Below are 6793 nucleotides of genomic sequence, written 5' to 3'. Positions count from 1 at the left end.
TAGCCAGTCTACTGTTGGCGCATCCTACCGGTGTGCGAAAATGAAGGGTCGACTCTCGTCTTTTGTTTCTCCCTTACTCGCGACACACTGAAATACAGGGAGGGGGTGGGCTTTATCGCACCCCCTCCCCCCCCCCCCACACACACACACACACACTTTTTGGTTAGTTATTTTTTTCTAATTTTACTTAACTATATCCATCAGTTACACAAACAAGTTACATTACAGTTGAGTATTTTATGTGAGACATGTTGACCTCCCAGAAAACTCTGCAGTGTTTTGATTTGCCCATTTCGATCCAACTTCAGTTTTTTTAAAGTTTTCTCCGACACTGAACTCGACAGATTCAGACAGTTTATAGGTTTGTTGCTACACGGAAGATTAGACTTTCAACCGTCAAATAATAGATTCTGGCTGTTGTTTCTATTTTCATTTGTTTTTGTATCGGTGTTTCACGAAGATAAAGTTCATCACTGGATAGGATAGGATAGGATAGGATAGGATAGGATAGGATAGGATAGGATAGGATAGGATAGGATAGGATAGGATAGGACAGGACAGGACTGGATAGGATAGGATAGGATAGGATAGGATAGGATAGGATAGGATTGGATAGGATAGGATAGAATAGGATAGGATAGGATAGGATAGGATAGGATAGGATAGGATAGGATAGGATAACTTTATTTATACACGGTTTTTCCATCAGCTACTTAGATTATCATTATCAACCAACTATCTATCTACCTAACTAGGATTATAAAAAGTTAAAAATAATAAAACAAAGCTAAACAATAAATGCTGCTTTTCTTGGAGGCTGTGTTTAAAAATCTTACTTATAACTGTGGCGTCTCTGATTTAGTCTTAAAATCATTCAAGGAAGTTGCTTGCCGTAATTCTATTGGCAAACTGTTCCACAACTGAGCTCCACTGTATGAAAAACTTTTCTTTAAATAATCAGTGCGCGGCTGTGGAAGAGTTAACGTGTTTTCAATATTCCTTAAAAGAGAAGAATTCAAATTATTGCGAAAAATTAAAGCTTGATCTTAAATATTCTGGTGTCATCCCTCATAATTGATTTCTTATCCAATCTTTGATGACAGAGTTTTCGCCACCCTAGTGCCCGGGACAAATCATCCAAGATACTATCATATCCAGCGGACATCAGAATGCGGGCTGCGCGATTTTGTGGGTGTCAGCAAAACGCGGGGTCGGGGTCGGGGTCGGGGTCGGGGTCGGGGTCGGGGTCGGGGTCGGGGTCGGGGTCGGGGTCGGGGTCATTTTTTTCTTTTTTTTTTTCTTTTTCTTTTTACCTTTTTTTTTTCTTTTTTTTTTTTTTTTCAACATCACAGGTCATTTGTGGGTCAAATAAGGATTAAAGCCAATATAAAAAAGTTAAGTCTCTTACTAACTTAGGATAAGTCATCGGTGACAACACTCGATGTAGTTCCGTATTCTGGCGGACATTGGTTCCGTGAATTGACTACCTTTTATTCTTCTAAGAAACAAAATGAGGCAAAAGATACAAGGTACGAGACAATATATTTCCTTGAACTGACAAATTCTTGAACTAGAATGTGCATGAACTTACTTTGAACACCCCCGCCGCCTTCCATGATCGTGCTCGTTTGTTACAGTCAATCCATGTCGCGCGTGACTATTATTTCCGAGAATGAAATAAACATGCGTTCGAATTCCTTTGTAAAGCTTGGCATTTGAATGGAATAGAGAACATTTCTCTGGACTGAAACCTTTCCGAAAAAGACGAATTAACTGACAAAAAAAAAGATTCAAAATACTTGAGAGACAATTGTTATTCTTGAAATACTTGTGCTTTAATTTAAATTGCTTTAATGGAAATTCATAGTTCTATACCGTCAATAAACTAGGGAAATTTCTACGAGAACCCTGAAATCTCATGCCGACATCAAAACTGACATGTAAATAGGCCTTGTCACGGTTTTCGACGCCATTTTGACGAGTAGGCAAACAGGCCAAACAGAAACAGAAAAAATTGGAGGGATCTACGTAGCTGTGCCAGAAAGCGTCCAGTCGTGTTTTAAACTTTCCATACATTTTCCTGTATCTTTTTCCCGCGAACTATTTTTAGTAGCAGTTCACGGCTAGTTTGCTTTACAGACAAATGTATGGAGCACGATCATGGAAGGCGGCGGGGGTGTTCATAGTAAGTTCATGCACATTCTAGTTCAAAAATTTGTTAGTTCAAGGAAATATATTGTCTTGTACCTTATATTTTTGCCTCATTTCGTTTCTTAGAAGAATAAAATGTTGTAAATTCACGGAAGCAATGTCCGCCAGAATACGGAACTGCATCGAGTGTTGTCACCGATGACCTATTCTAAGCTAGTAAGCTTTGGAGACTTAACTCTTTTATATTGGCTTTAATCCTTATTTGACCCACAAATAAGCTGTGGTGTTGAAAAAAAAAAAAAAAGAAAAAAAAAAAGAAAAAAAAAACAAAAGAAAAAAAAAATTGACCCCGACCCCGACCCCGCGTTTTACTGACACCCCGATTTTGAAGCTTTTGAAGCTTATCAGAAAGGCCTTTGTTACAATTTCCCCACACCTCATTACAATAATCAAAGTGAGGTTGAACAAGGCTATGATAAACATTGATTAAAATATTAAATGGCATTAGATGTCTTATGCGCTTAATTGCACCAATGGCGGAAGCAATCGTTTTAGAGATACTTTCATATATGACGTTCAATATGACGTTCCCAATTTAAAGTTTGGTCGATGTAGACCCCAAGAGATTTGGCTGATGCTACCTGTTCCACAGCCATGTCATTTATAGTTAGAGAGGGTCTCTCCGAAATATTCGATAACTTCTGCCTAGATGCAATTAGCATAAACTCCGTTTTTGTTAGATTTAAAGTAAGCTTATTGGCTGATAACCAAGTGTACTGACACTAACGATCATAATTAAGACAATTATTTAAATGGTTAACGTCAGTACTAGCAAACGTCAAGCTGGTATCGTCAGCGTACATCCTAGTCTGTGAAAACTGCAAGCAATTCGGTAAGTCATTGATATATAACAAAAATATATAGAAGAGGTCCTAGAATTGTTCCCTGTGGAACAGCGTATGATAATAATTTCGGGGTTGACTTACAACAATTTATATCACAGATTTGAGTTCGATTTTCTAAGTAAGAAGCAAGCCATTTAAGACTAGTCCGTCGTATTCCGTAATATTGTAATTTACGTAATAAAATATCGTGATCATCTAAAAAGACAACAGCGTTGACGAAACCACGATTAAGGGGGTTTTTGCACAAAGGCATTCATTTATGAAAGCTGTCGTAAACATTTGAAACGGAGAATTATTACAGCTATGGTCAGCATCTGGCCTGGATTATTCAATCCCGCTATCATCATGAGCAAAGAAGCACACATGATTTACGGTAACATGAACGACGAACCTGGGTCTTCACAAGCTCCCGAGTGTTGAATTAAGTATTCATCCATCCATCCCTCCCTCCCTCCCTCCCTCCCTCCCTCCCTCCCTCCATCCATCCATCCATCCATCCATCCATCCATCCACCCATCCATCCATCCATCCATCCATCCATCCATCCATCCATCCATCCATCCATCCATCCATCCATCCATCCATCCATCCATCCATCCATCCATCCATCCATCCATCCATCCATCCATCCATCCATCCATTCATTCATTCATTCATTCATTCATTCATTCATTCATTCATTCATTCATTCATTCATTCATTCATTCATTCATTCATTCATTCATTCATTCATTCATTCATTCATTCATGTCTCTTAATCGGCCTGTTGCATGTGTTGGAATTGACTCGTTACTTCAAAAGAAAAAGAACATTTTAGTGGATACAATTAAAAATTTACATCAGTATTGAGAGTTTTAGATGGTATTCGGGATCTTTATAATGCCGGGACGATGAAATCGTGTCAAGATTCGTGTGTTTTTAAACGAAACTGTGTTAATGGTTTTCAATGTGTGGACATGGGCCGAAGGTGTGGTTCATTTTGCTCTACTTTGCTGAATCAGGCCAAAATAAATTAGAATTAAAAAAAAGGAAGAAGGAAAGAAAGTGGTAAAGACAGCTAAAGAGAAACCAAAAGGCTCATATATAATTATTTTCCCTAGTTACTTTAAATTGGTAAAGATGACCACACCAGTAAGATTGCTTTTTGGTAGAAGGTTGAAAAAATTGTGAACGGATCCAGCAGTTGCTACAGATATATTTTTAAGCTTTGCTTTAAAGATATTTTAATAGGTTATGGTTTCAGGGCTTATTTTAAAGAATATAAATCTTGCACGATTTTGCCAAATTTGCCAGTTCAATTTAATATGTCGAACGCACTCTATAATCTATGATTACTGCTAGTTTTAAAGACATTAAATCTTGAACACGTTTCTATTGGTCGCTCTTTTTGGAATTGATTATTTTGCATCAATATATGTAAATGTCTTTTTTTTTAATTCTTAGGATACTAAACAAACCAATATAAACTACATGTATCGCTTCATCATCGGTGCGAACTAGTCTATGAAAAAACTTTACACCTTGCTGAAATACAGCTACCGAGGCTTACTGTAGACTGTAGAAAAGGCAGTGTTTTTCCTCTTTCAAAAAACAAGAAGGAGAAAATGTTGCCTTGACCAGGTAAAACAGAGTAAGAGTGCTAGGGTTTACACTTCGCTGCGCCGTTCGCTGCGCAGTTTTAAGAGCACCTTCATTGTTCGAAAAGACTATGGGATTACGGTGAGTGGTGCAACGTTTCGTTATTTGGCGAGGGCCGGGGGGGAGGGGTGATATAGATAATGGCCGACATTGTCGACATTGATATAGGCTCAAATATTTTTTGACTGCTTTTAAAATAAGTTAATCTGGCTAATTTTACCGAGATAACCTCTCTTAGGGCCTCTTCATATGATCCCGGTTACCGGGATGGCTCGGTAAGCGGGATGAATTTTGCAGTCCGTTCATATGGGAAATTTCATCCCGGTTACCGAGATGAAAAGTGGTGACGCGGTCAATCGAGCGTGACATTTACTGAACAAGCCCGGCAAGAATTTTTCATTTTTATCGGTTCTACAAACCTCAAAAGTATTATATCTTTATCTCTACTACGAAAAGGAATTATTTTGAACTAGAACTTCTCAGAAATGAGCCGTAATAATCAAATATATCCGTTCTAAGACGCGAATGTTTGGTTATAGACTTCATCCCGGTAACCGGGATACCGTGTTCATATGAGAAAATTTTCGTCCCGGACTCCCGAGATCTCGGTCGCTGAAACCGAGATCTCGGTAACCGGGCTGGCCAACCTCGTTCCCAGGGTCTCTCTTCTTCCCGCCCCAGCGAGAGAGAGAGAGACCCTGGGTGAAGCTGGTCACGTGACAGCACACGACAAACTTCTCCCCAGTAGGGGTACACTCACTCAATTAGTTTATTCGCAAGAGGCGATCAAAAATTTTCAAGCGGGTGCGATTTTATAAGCAAGCGAAATGCGAGAGATTTGGCGCAGTTTCGTGTCTTCTGCAAAAAAGTACAATCTAGGGAATTTCAAACGGTCAATGAAGCAGAGGTTGATCATAAATTCTACAACTTGAATCGGAGTAATTTATCTACACTACTGAGCTCGAGTTGGAACTGATTCCATGAATTCTACCAGAAAAAGCATTTATTCAAGCTTAAACTGCGGTAATAAGTACATCTTTTGCTCTATAAAATGAAATGTAGTTCATAAAAAATTCTTTCAGTAACGGCATTATAATTCATCACTCACAAGAAAATACAAATACATTCTTCTTGTTAATAGTAATCTGTTTATTTACCGATGTAATTCGCGAAGCACAATATTGAATATCTATTTGGTCACCGATTTCCTGTGAATAAATACATTGTTTTCGATCACAATCAGCACTCTGGGCTCAATATTTTTCGTTTAACTACGTCTTAAAGTCAAGGACATAGGGAATAAACTAAGATGAAAAGTACCTTTGAATTATATTCACACGCGGCTTGTTTCAGTCCGTTGGCATTTCTGAACACTTCGCCTGCTTACATTCTATTGCCAAAAATTCTTGGTATTCCATTTGGCAATACTAAAATTGATCTTCTTTTGCATTTCACCCCATTTGGTGCTCTGTTAAAAGGCGTAAAGCCAGCGATACTTCTGCTTCTAATCACCATGCCTGTTTAGGTTTTGACTCAAGCGTCCCCCATCGTCTGTCGGTTTCCCTCTGGCGTCCCGAAACGACTGTTTTTAAAATAATTGTTTTGGATTAACAACACTCTACCTGAGTGGAAGAAACGTGAACCTCTTCCAGGTCTCAAGTGAGTGTGTGATGTAGAAATGCTTGGTTGTAAAACCCCTTGTTGTCGTAAAGTTCGTAGCTGGCTTCTCCGTCCTTCTGAGAAAGCGACAACTGCATACCTTACTACCCCTCCCTAACGACAAATTGTGTCAAGCACCCAGATTTTGGGTGCCACGTGACCAGCTTCATCCAGGGTCTCTCTCTCTCTCTCGCTGGAGCGGGAAGAAGAGAGACCCTGGGAACGAGGTTGCGGGCTGGCCCGCCTTCTCATATGAACACCACGAATTTTTTACAAAAGAAATAGGAATGAGGCGAGATCTCGGTAAGCGGGCTGGCCCGGTCAACCGGGATCATATGAAGAGGCCCTTAGGGAGTCTCTTATTCATGCGCTACGCATCCGTTCTTAGGAGGCTTGTGTGACGACCCCACGAACGGCTGCTCAAAAGACCACTTCTTGGA

Source organism: Pavona decussata, unplaced genomic scaffold, assembly GCF_977016875.1.
Source record: "Pavona decussata unplaced genomic scaffold, jaPavDecu1.1 SCAFFOLD_262, whole genome shotgun sequence".
NCBI classification, from domain to species: domain Eukaryota; kingdom Metazoa; phylum Cnidaria; class Anthozoa; order Scleractinia; family Agariciidae; genus Pavona; species Pavona decussata.
This window is presented reverse-complemented; position numbering follows the sequence as displayed.